The following is a 13,308-nucleotide window of genomic DNA, read 5'->3' on the forward strand; positions in this document are numbered from 1 at the left end:
TTATTTTATTTTATTTTATTTTATTTTATTTTATTTTATTTTATTTTTAACCAGAGAAAGAACTGAAGCTGTAGGATTCAGTATTTTGTCCAAGGTCACACGAAAGATCTCTGAAAAAGTTAAGAAATAACTCTCCTGTGACCTGATCCAGTGTTCAAATATTAACATCTTCCATCCTCCCAAATAATACTTGCAGATAAATCCCATAGTTAAGACAAAATCTTTGAAAACAAACAAACAAACAAACAAATAAACCATGCTTAAACTATTATTATAAGTTTCTAAAATCTAACACAGTACTGTTGTAAATCTCTTTAATATCAATATTTCACAAACAATGTCACAGAATTGTCGAGGACATATACAATAAAGTTATCTAATAATTCAAGTTTCATTATTTTTAGTTTGTAAATTATTTGCTAAATAAACATGTTACAGATCTATATTTTACTTGAATATGCCTTTCAAAAACATTTTGAAAACACATAGAAATCATTTAATTAGCCAGTTTTAGTTTCCTTGAGGTCTTTCTACAGACTACCTGATTTTGCAAGATGGGTATCTATGCTTAAAAATTCCATCTGCTTCTCTTTAGCTACTAAAGCTGAAAAATTATTTGCAGTCACTACTAATTTTCTGTGCATAATTGTCCTTAACCCCACAGAACAATCCCAGGACTCATGAGCAGATCAGTTATTATATAAAATATAATTTTATATAATTAAATAAATTATAATTGTTACTTGCATCAGGCACAGAGGCTGTGGGACCTGCAGTCCCACTCCAGTTGCTGGCACAGATGCACCAACCCTGTCACCCCCCCCATTTGCCTCCAGTTACTGGTCCTGAATTCACTCACTCAGTTTCTTCAATACTGGACATTTCTCAGTAACTTTTGTACAGTCCCTCAGGCCCCTCTGAAATTTCCCTAGTATTTGTGGTCATTTTGTGTTCCCCTTCCTACCAAAGTACAGGCTGACCCTCCCCAAAATTATGCCTGGAGCTTCTTAACAACCAAGCTAGCTAGTTGCTGCAGAGTTCTGGTCTTCTCTATTGATTCTTTTATCACTTCTCTATCAGTCTGGTGTCTCGGTGTGTTTTGTTTATAATGTTCCCTGTTGCTTATGACTCCCTTTGTATTGAAAAGGTCATTGATCTGATATTAATGAAGCATGTGTTCCCATTGTCCACTTTCCCTTATGGTTTCCACAGCAGAAAAAGAGTCTTGGACAATGCAAGGAGACAGAAGAGTGCAAGGTAGACTGGTGCACAAAAACTTTTTTCCTTCAATAATTGAAAATATTATCATGGTGCAAGACTCATCTGAAAATAAGGCTCTTCTGGGCAGTCTGCTGTTGTCCCTTTTCAGTTTTCTACTTTCCCTACAACAACTGCTTACAGGAAGAGTTCATGGAGGAAAATGTAGAGTGATTTTTTTTTATTTATTTATTTTTATTTTTTTTTATTTTTAACTGGAGCCAAAGTCAGATCATCGTTTTTAGTAGCTGCTTTTTCATAGCATTCAAGCTGCAGTTTGGGCTTACCAATGTTTTGTGGACAGTATTTGCTAGTCAAATGCTATCCCAAGAAATCCATTGTTTTATGGATTTCTTAGCGTCTTAATTATAACTAGCTGTCAAATAATTGCATATGTATGTGTCCATGCAAACAGAGTACCTGCATATTTGATTTTGCCTCTTTTTTATTATTATTTTCTTTTTTTTTTTTCTTTTTTTTTTAAATTCCCTTTATCTGTTTTCAGAGCAGTGTATTCTATAGCTGTCATAAGAATTCAACAAACTCTAAAACATCCTTTACTGTTTAAATTTTGTTTAAATTTTGTTTTAGTGTCACTATCTTCCCTTTCCATTTTACACTTTCTAAAAAATGTATTGATTTTCCATGAATAAATCTTGGATTAACATGAGTTTGTTTACATTCTATTTTCATCACCTTCTTCAATAATTCACTGCATATATTTATTGTTGTGTAAAGTGCAAAGTAAATTAATCTTTATCTCTGATTTTAATGTTAGGTTTCCTGGTTTTAGAATCTCTCACTACATTTTGGTTTAATAAGTGCTATAGTTTACTGACTGATGGAATCAGAAATATTCTGTTTTACACTTACTCACCTGCATTGCTCTCAGTACAGCTTCACGGGCATGTTACTAAAGTAATGAAGAAAGATGAGAATCATGTCCTGGATTTTTAAAAGAACGTTATCCAATGAATCATTTTCCATATGTTTTGACAAAGTTGTCAGTTTATGTATTGCATATTTTCCAATATTTATACAATCTCTCTGCACAACAACTAAACCATATCCCTAAGCTTTACATCTAAACGTCTTTTAAAGACCTCCAGGGATGGCGACTCAACCACTTCCCTGGGAAGCCTGTTCCAGTGACTAACAACCCGTTCAGTAAAGTTCTTCCTAATATCCAACCTAAACCTCCCCTGGCACAACTTTAGCCCATTCCCCCTTGTCCTGTCACCAGGCACGTGGGAGAATAGACCAACCGCCACCTCGCTACAGCCTCCCTTCAGGCACCTGTAGAGTGCAATAAGGTCACCCCTGAGCCTTCTCTTTTCCAGGCTGAACAATCCCACTCCCTCAGCCGCTCCTCCTTAAGACTTGTTCTCCAGCCCCCTCACCAGCTTTGTTGCCTTTCTCTGGACATGCTCAAGGTCCTTCTTGTAGCAATGGGCCCAAAACTGAATACAGTACTCGAGGTGTGGCCGGACCAGAGCCAAGTACAGGGGGACAATCACTTCCCTAGTTCTGCTGGCCACACTGTTTCTTATACAAGCCAGGATGCTGTTGGCCTTCTTGGTCACCTGTGCACACTGCTGGCTCATTCAGCCGACTATCAACCAATACTCTCAGGTCCTTCTCTGACAGGCAGATTTCCAACCACTCATCTCCCAGCCTGTAGCTCTGCTTGGGGCTGTTGCACCCCAGGTGCAGGATCCGGCACTTGGCCTTGTTGAACTTCATACCGTTGGCCTCAGCCTATTGGTCCAGCCTCTCCAGATCCTCCTGCAGAGCCTTCCTACCCTCAAGCAGATCAACACATGTACCTAACTTGGTGTAGTCTGCAAACTTACTGAGTGTGCACTCGATCCCCTCATCCAGATCATTGATGAAGATGTTAAAGAGGACTGGCCCCAGTACCGAGCCCTGGGGGACTGCACTAGTGACCGGCCTCCAACTGGATTTGACTCCATTCATCACAACTCTCTGGGCCCAGCCATCCAGCCAGCTCTTAACCCAATGAAGTGTATGCCAGTCCAAGCCATGAGCAGCCAGTTTCCTGAGGAGAATGCTGTGGGGAACGGTGTCAAATGCCTTACTGAAGTCAAGGTAGACCACGTCCACAGCCCTTCCCTCATCCCCTAAGCGTGTCACCTTGTCATAGAAGGAGATCAGGTTCATCAAGCAGGACCTGCCCTTCAAAAATCCATGCTGACTAGGCCTGATCGCCTGCTTGCCCTGCAACTGCCGCATGATGACACCCAAGCTTCCCTGGCACTGATGTTAAACTAACAGGCCTATAGCTCCCCGGGTCTACCCTCCGGCCCTTCTTGTAGATGGGCGTCACGTTTGCTAGCTGCCAGTCAAGTGGGACCTCCCCCGATAGCCAGGACTGTCGATAAATGATGGAAAGCGGCTTGGCCAGCTCCTCCGCCAGTTCTCTCAGTACCCTCGGGTGGATCCCATCTGGCCCCATCGACTTGAGTACATCCAAATGCTGTAGCAGGTCACCAACCATTTCTTCGTGGATTGTGGGGGCCACATTCTGCTCCCCACCCTCTTCCACCAGCTCAGGGTACTGGGCGTCCAGAGAACAACTGGTTTTGCTGTTAAAGACTGAGGCAAAGAAGGCGTTGAGCACCTCGGCTTTTTCCTCATCTCTTGTAACTAAGTTTCCCCCCGCATCCAGTAAAGGATGGAGATTCTCCTTAGTCCTCCTTTTGGTATTGATGTAAAATCATTTTTTGTTGTCTTTAACAGCAGTGGCCAGATTGAGCTCCAGATGAGCTTTGGCCTTTCTAATTGTGTCCCTGCACCGCCTTGCAGCATCCTTGTAGTCCCCCTGAGTGGCCCGCCCTCTTTTCCAAAGTTTATAAACCCTCTTTTTTCTCCTAAGCTCGAGCCACAGCTCTCTGCTCAGCCAGGCCAGTCTTCTTCCGCGCCGGCTCGTCTTTGGGCACGTGGGGACAGACGGCTCCTGAGCCATTAAGATTTCTTTCTTGAAGAGCGCCCAGCCTTCCTGGGCTCCTCTGTCTTTCAGAACCGCCTCCCAAGGGACTCTGTCAACCAGTGTCCTGAACAGCTCAAAGTCAGCCCTCCGGAAGTCCAAGAGAGCGGTTTTACTGATCCCCTTCCTGACTTCGCCAAGTATCGAGAACTCTACCATTTTGTGGTCGCTCTGCCCAAGACAGCCCCTGACCAGCACATCTCTCACCAGTCCTTCTCTGTTAGTGAACAGAAGGTCTAGCGGGGCACCTCCCCTGGTAGGCTCGCCAACGCTCTCCAGAAACCTCCTGGACTGCTTTCTCTGGGCTGTGTTGTGCTTCCAGTGTTGTTTCTTCTGTTGTTGTCTACTTCTTAGAAGAAGACAAAAACCGAGAAAGAAAGGCAGAAAATATCCCCTAAAATAATGTAAGGTAAAATTCTGCGTAAAAACTGCAAAGCTTTTGTAGTTAACCCAAAGGAAACCAAGTGAAGATCAAAAGGTGAGGTGACCTGATTACAGTTTATAAAAGTTTCTTCATGGGAAGAAAATACTAAATACTTAGAAGAGGAATGTTTAGCAAAAGCTAACATGGAAATCAGAAATTTGGTAAATTAAGGTAGGAAATAAGGAAAAAATATTAACAGAAGACATGATTAATAATTGAAAGATGACAATAAAGAAAGTGATGGTTCACAGCTCCTCAAACCAAGACTTGTGGGATATTTTTCTGGTTCATACTAATTTTTGTATTTGACTGTAACATAAATGAAATTCATGATCAGTGACATATAACATTATTAGAAAGGTTTTTAGTCCTTTCAAGGCAGAATATTACAAAATATTGTCTATCAACACTTGTCTAAGAAAGTGTAGGATTAATTTTTTTCTGGTTAAATTTTAACAAATGAAACAAAAATTAATTTAGTTTTTAAAATTTGTGCTTAAGTGGGTTGAGGTTCATAAAAAATACTCTTTCCTTTTTAAACAGAGACAAATACTCAAAACTAGAATTTTGTTACACAACATTGGTAGCAAGGCTTTGAAATCTCTATCTAGCTTAACTTTTCTAAAAAAACACAATTTATTTGGAAAAGTAGAAATTGGGCAATTTTTTTTTTTTTTTTTCCTATGAATGGCTATTGAAGGTCTCTGATAATTATGAAAATAATATAAGTTTACTTTAGTATTGGAGAAGTATAATTAATCATGAGTGAGGATTCTGAACACTCTTCAGTATGAATGATGAGTTTGTAACAAAGGGGGAAAAAAACCTTATCTTTGTCAAGTCTTATCAACCAATCAGATGGAAACTATGACTTTTTCTAAACAAAACAGAAGACTGCACTAAGTAATGGTTACTAAGTGCCAGTCTAAAGTAGAGCTGTTTAGACCATAGTATAAATCTTGCAGCTGATTTGAAACACAAAAATGTATCTTTAAAATTATAGTGTCAACATTAGTGCTCATATAAGTCAAACCTCCAGGCCATTTAACTTGTTTTTTACCTACTGGTTCTAGCCAGCAGTAATTTTCCTGCTGACTCTCCAGACACTCCCAAAAGGCACAGAGGTTATACACTTAAAAAGCAGTTCAAGTGAAAAGTATTATTAAGATGGGAACATAATATTGATCAAAAGGGGTGATGCTAATCTTCATATATTTCAATGATAAAAAAAATGAGTTTTTTTTTTTTTTTTTTAAGCGAAACTCATTTATTATTATTATTATTATTATTATTATTATTATTATTTTTCCAGTCTATTTCATCTGGCTAGGCCTCATTGGATTGAAAAGTGTCCTGGTGTCCTGAAAGTATGTAGGAAATGAAATTTTATCTAGTTACCCTAAATAACCCTAAACATATAAATACCTTAGGTGCTTGAAATAATTACAGTAGTTATGTATCTATACTTCACTTGCTGCACTTTTGTGTATAGGATGTCAGATACTTTTCAGATATAAAGCTATTTCCAGATATTTTTCAATATTAAACAGATCAGTTAGATTTTACTAATAAAAATATGTAAAATTTTGTGTATTTTAGAATACACAGAAATAAAACAGCTGCTAAATACAGTGTTATACCAAAAGGAATAGAGATTTAAGCTATATTCATCTATTTTTTTTTCCCATGATTTCCACATTTTGAATTTTATTTGCAGGGAAATTTGGCAGCCTTTTACAATTATTTGTGAGTTGAATGAAAATATATGGACTGTACTGTGTTGGGAAATTATCATGACCACACAGTTTTAGTATTAAAAAAAATAATTAAATTTGTCAGTCTTGCTTATCTCTGTTGTCCCTTTCTTCATTGATACAGTGTTGTGCAAAAGCAATCATGAGAAGAACATATTTGCACAATTTAAATTAGTAGTAATTTTCCCTATAACCTCAAAAAAAAAAAAAAAAAAAAAAAAAAAGAAGAATCAGCAGTAATTTAGCTCAGAAAGGATATAGTTTAGCACATCACATGTGAGGGGAGCTGAGGTAATTCTGGGAATTGATCAAGAAATGAGCTCAGGTATTTGTTATTAAAATCTATTTTATATAATTTTTAATACCTTTATTTAATTTCTTCATCACAGTGTGTAAGCCTTACATAAGCATGAAAAAAGTAGAGTACATCAGAAACTTTATTGGTAACTCCTAATGTATAGAGAACATTTATGTTCTCTATACATTCTTCTTGGTGTAATAACACGTTTAATCCTATAATTTAATTTAATATTTTTTCTAGGATAGACATGTAAAAATAAAGCCTGTTTATTTATTTATTTTTAGCAGACTTTTTCATAAGAACTTGTTTCATTTGGCACAAGTTTCACATTTGGGAGTGAATGATGAAAAGAATTACAGGAAAAGGACACAGCCTTGAGGGCTAAAGAATTTGAAATCTGCCTTCTGCTACGCAGTTTTTAATGCAACGCCAAGAAACATTTTAACCAAACATTTCATAGTTGGTCACTAATTGTATATTTTTCTCTCTTTTGGGTACCTTGGAACTGGCAGCACAAAAAAAAAGCAAATTGAATGTTAGTACTAATTTGAAAAGCAAAAGAGGCAAATCAGAAAGAGAACAGCATTTTATTTGCAATACAAGTCATTTTGTAGTCATTTGGAATACTACTAGCCCCTGTTCATCTCATCCTACAGCAAAAGATGTAATAAGACTGGAAGGGATTCAAAGAAAGGTAACAATGACAACCAACATTATAGGAAACCTTTAGTGCAGAAACTCTTTGAAGGTTAGGGGAGACACCTGAGAAGGAATGAAGCAGTCTGTAGAATCATGAAAAGAATCTTGGAAAAGTCCATCAATGCTTACTAATTAAAAAAGGTTATCAAATCCAACTCAAAGCATCACTGAGCCAAAAATCAGAAATCTATGTGATATTTTGTGTATGCTTGCAGTTTTCTTACATGTTAACACAGACACCCAGTGTTGTTCAGTGATGGGCAGAACACTGTGCTAGAGGAACCTTGGACTTAGTCAATGGGTAGTACAGCCATTTAAAACAAACAAACAAACAAACAAACAAAAAACACAAACCTGCATCATTTCTGAGTTCATACAATAGCAACTGAATATCTGGGAGGTGGGCTTCACAGGTACACTTTGAGGTTCAACTTGAAAGTCTAAAATGTATATGAATTATAGGAAATTGTTTGACTTTAAATTCCTAGATTAAATCTGTTCAAGGCACAGGAGACCACCTCGAAGGAGATCAGCACATTAAGCCAGCGACGTTTTTTCATGGAAATTTAAACAAAAGCAAAAAAACAAAAAACAGGTTATATGATGCCATCTCCTCTCCTCTCCTCTCCTCTCCTCTCCTCTCCTCTCCTCTCCTCTCCTCTCCTCTCCTCTCCTCTCCTCTCCTCTCCTCTCCTCTCCTCTCCTCTCCTCTCCTCTCCTCTCCTCTCCTCTCCTCTCTACTTCCTTTTTTTCTTTATTTTTCTTTATTATTTCAATATTATAATAAATAATTCATTATTTCTTTATTTTATTTTCTTTATTATTAAAATAATAATTTATTATTATAAAATAAGAATCTCTTTCCTTATTTTTCATTATTATTTATTTATTTTTATTTCTATTTCATTATAAACCGTCTTCAATAATCTGCCATCTAGGCAAAAGTGTGGTGCTTAATTACAAGTGTCATAAATTCATATGCCATTTGTATCTTTGTCAGTGAGATTTGTTCTGCCAGCACTAGGGCTGTGGAACATTGAAAGCAAAATTTCACAAGTTAATGGCCTGCCCTTTTCTGACAGCACACCAAGCTTTCACACTATTAACTAACACTTTGCTTCATTCAGCCACTGAACTGTTGACAAGAACACTTTAGCAAGTCTGAACAGCAGAAAATATCAAGTAAATCAAAAGCCATTTTGGAACGAGGCAGAAAAATATGGGGAAAAGATGAATGAAAGGAAAAAAATGAAAAAGCAAAATAAAGCAACCTGACAATTTTTGATAAACCTTATCAATAACACATTAATAAAATGAATAATATCTATTATAATATTTCAATTTTTGAATGTTTTTTCTTCACAATGCTAATCAATTAGTTCTGAATGCTTTCAAACTCGTATTCTGGATTCTACATAGATAAAAGTGGTTGTTATATAGGTATATCTATATAGATACAGAAGCTGTTTTGCTGAAGTAATAACGCAAAATGAGAAAACTTCAGAATTTTCCCTATGGAGATAACTAAATTTCAGAAAAATTGTTCACAAAGGAAATATTGATGCCTATAGCGATTGCAGAAAGAGATCTTTTAAAGAGATCTTTTATTTTTCATTAACCAATAAAATCTTATGTTCAGATGCATTCATTAAAAATGCTTTATGAAAGCATGGTATATTATTGTGCTTTTAAAGAACAGAAATACAATAGAGTTCTTTAGTTTGAGGTAACATGTCTAGAAAAGGTTATATATGTGTTACTGTCTGTTAAATATATGCATACATCTTTATTTTTTATTTTTATTTTTTGCTGATCACACCTTATTCATATACAATGATAGAAAATTTAGAGAACCATAAATACAGTTTTTGTAAGAAAATGTTTAGAGGTAAATGAAACCTAATTCTCAACCTGCAGCAGAAGTATCACAAGACTTTGGTCAGGTGGAGAATTAAATTTGTGTGATGACAGTTTCAGTCTTAATTGTGTATCAAAAATAGCACGTCAGAAGATGTCTGAAATGCAAACTACATTTTCTAATCCATTATGTGGAATTTTGCAAATATAAATATAAAGAAATACACCTACTTCTAAGATAAGTGAAGTGTAGAAAGCATACTCAAGCTTTTTTGGCAGATGTTCACATTCTTGTAGTCAAAATGATTTCACATTTTGTTTGCAGTCATGATACATAAAGTTTTCTTCAGCGTTGCATCAAGCAGAATTTCTGACTTATTTCACACTTCTTATGTGTGAAAAAAATGGATTACATCTGGCTTCAGAGAGATTCCCATGTTACACTGAGGAAAAATTTAGCTTTCTAACAAAATATCTATAGTCCTACCTTCTGATATAACCATTGTATTTTTATCTGAATCAAGATTAAGAATTTGCTGTAAACTCTATACTAATTGGTTTGGTGCAGCCCATTGCCCTGTCTGTGCAAAGACTTAAAAAATAATTGAAGTTAAACAGTAACAGCTTTTTCATTTATATTATTTAAAAATTTCACCTCTGCTAAATTTTGACATCTGTATAGATGCCTTTGCATCCTTATATAAATAAAATTAAAAACAAAAAAAAAGGAAAAACAATTTGAACGTAAATTTAAATTATATGAATGATATCGTGATTATGACAAAATATTAACCATATAACTGTCTAAGAAAGTCAAGGAGTCACAACTGCTTTTCCTGATTGCAAAGCTAGGTCACCGTTATGAATAAAGATTAAACACCTGCTAGTGATTAAGGCTTTACATGCAGTTTAAATACTTAATATATGGGTATTTACAGTCAATTCACAGCAAGAAAAATGCCATAGAAATAAGAAAAAAGGGAGAGAAGTGACAGAACAGCCCAAGGATTTAAAAAAAAAAAAAAACAAACAAACAAAAAAAAAAACAAAAAAAAAAACTCTCAGTATTTCCTGTGAGATATTAACCAACTTGGAGATGCATACTTTCTAGTAGTTTATTCTTGTTCCATTTGTGTCAATTAAGTGGCTCTGGAAAGAATGTAAACTATTAAACTTGGTACTGTGTGATATGAAAAATTGTACTTTTTAAGATCCTTTTTGGATGTTCAGTCACAGTCAAAATGTGTGTTTTGCCTTCTTTGACTGGGCGATGAGACGCTGGAGAGCAGCCTAGAAGAGAGGGATCTGGGGGTCGTGGTAGACAGCAAGTTGAATATGAGCCAGCAGTGTGCCCTGGCAGCCAGGAGGGCCAACCATGTCCTGGGGTGCATCAAGCACGGCATCGCTAGTAGGTCAAGGGAGGTGATTGTCCCGCTCTACTCTGTGCTGGTGCGGCCTCACCTCGAGTACTGTGTGCAGTTCTGGGCACCACAGTATAAAAAGGACATGAAACTGTTGGAGAGTGTCCAGAGGAGGGCTATGAAGATGGTGAAAGGCCTGGAGGGGAAGACGTACAAAGAACGGCTGAGGTCACTGAGCCTGTTCAGCCTGGAGAAGAGGAGGCTGAGAGGAGACCTCATCACAGTCTACAACTTCCTCGTAAGGGGGTGTCGAGAGGCAGGAGACCTTTTCTCCATTAACACCAGTGACAGGACCCGCGGGAACGGGGTTAAGCTGAGGCAGGGGAAATTTAGGCTTGACATCAGGAGGGGGTTCTTCACAGAGCGGGTGGTTGCACACTGGAACAGGCTCCCCAGGGAAGTTGTCACTGCACCGAGCCTGTCTGAATTTAAGAAGAGATTGGACTGTGCACTTAGTCACATGGTCTGAACTTTTGGGTAGACCTGTGCGGTGTCAAGAGTTGGACTTGATGATCCTTAAGGGTCCCTTCCAACTCAGGATATTCTATGATTCTATGATTCTATGATTCTTTTGACCCTTTTTGTTTTAAGGCAGAATCATTTCATTTATTGCTAAAAATTTTGACATAAAATCACTGGACAAAGAAATGAGATCATTAATAGAAGTGAGCAAGCTTTGCTCATCAGAAAGTGGTCTTGAGACACACTTGCAGAAAATTTAGCATTATAAAATCATCCAGAAAAAAATATAATAATAAAAAAAGATTGCAATAAGGGGAGCAAAATTAACTAACATATGGACATTCAACATGAACACAGAGTTTACTTTGGAGTGAAAGTAAATGTATTTGTTTAACCAATTTGATATTGAGTATGGAGAGTCTCAAACTGAAGATATTTGTTCAAGAAGAATAAGACTTACAAAAAGTCATTTCTGTATACATACAGAGAGAAATATGCTCATTCTCTAAATAGTGTGGTTTGCACTTTACAGAAGTGAGAGGAAAAATAAGTCATTCAAAACACAAAGGGAAATTTTGCAAAATACAGGACTGAAAATTATTTCCGTGTATATATATATAGTATATAGATGATAGATAGATAGATAGATAGATAGATAGATAGATAGATAGATAGATTGATACATAGATAAAGACCCCTGCATAATCTTAAGGCAATGTTCTTAAATTTGTGTTCTTTCATGCTTAATACATCAAGTCATGGTTAACAGAGACTATTACCTTTGTAACATACTATTATTTAGAATTAATGCAATATAGCCACATTTGCAGTCTTTGATCTGATATGAAATTTTCTTGGGAATTCCACTGTGCTTGAATACCAGCGTAGTGAAGTTGTACAAGCACGGAATCACAGAATCACAGAATGGTTGAGGTTGGAAGGGACCTCCAAAGATCATCTAGTCCAATCCTCCTGACAAGCAGGATCACATAGAGCACATTGTGAAGGATGGCATCCAGGCGGGTTTTGAATATCTCCAAAGAAGGAAACTCCACAACCTCCCTGGGCAACTTGTTCCAGTGCTATGTCACTCTCACAGTAAAGAATTGTCCTCTCATATTCTGCCAGATCATCCTATGCTTCATTTTGTGCCTGTTGCCTCTCATCGTGTCACTGGGCACAACTGAAAAGAGAATGGTTCCATCCTCTTGACACCCTCCCTTCAAATATTTATATCCATTGATGAGGTCTCCCCTCAGTCTTCGATTTTCCAAGCTAAACAGGCTCAGGTCTCTCAGCCTGTCCTTGTAGGACTGGTGCTCCTGTTCCCTAATTATCTTTGTAGCCCTCCTTGCTCCAGTAGTTTCGTGTCCCTATTGTACTGGGGAGCCCCAAAATAGACACAATTCTCCAGTTGTGGCCTCACCAGGGCTGAGAAGAGGGGGAGGATCACCTGCCTGGACCTGATGGCAACACTCCTCTGAATGCAGCCGAGGATACCATTGGCCTTCTTGTCCACAGGGGCACATTACTGACTCATGGTCAGCCTGCTGTCCGCCAGGACTCCCAGGTCCCTCTCCGAAGAGCAGCTCTCCAGCAGATCACCCTCCAGCCTGTACTGGTGCTTGGGGCTATTCCTCCCTAGGTGCAGGACCATGCTCTTGCCTTTGCTGAACTTCATGAGTTTTCTCTCGGCCCAACCCTCCAGTCTGTCGAGGTCCTTCTGATTGACAGCACAGTCCTCTGGGGTATCAGCCACTCCTCCAAGCTTTGTGTTATCAGGAAACTTGCAGAGGGTGCACTCCATTCCATCATCTAGGTCACTGATGAGTAAGTTGAACAACACTGGACCCAGTTCTGACCTCTGGGGGACACCTCTAGCTACAGGCCTCCAACTAGATTGCACCTCTGAGTACAACCCTCTGAGCTCTGCCATCCAGCCAATTGCCAATCAACCTCACTGTCCACTCACCTAGACTGCACTTTGTGAGCTTGCTTATGAGTATGTTATGGGAGACAATGTCAAAAGCCTTGCAGAAGTCAAGGTAGACCACATCCACTGATCTCCCTTCATCTGTCCAGACAGTCATCCCATCATAACTGATATCCCATAATTGATACATGAA

Source organism: Oxyura jamaicensis, chromosome 4, assembly GCF_011077185.1.
Source record: "Oxyura jamaicensis isolate SHBP4307 breed ruddy duck chromosome 4, BPBGC_Ojam_1.0, whole genome shotgun sequence".
Classification (NCBI taxonomy): Eukaryota; Metazoa; Chordata; class Aves; order Anseriformes; family Anatidae; genus Oxyura; species Oxyura jamaicensis.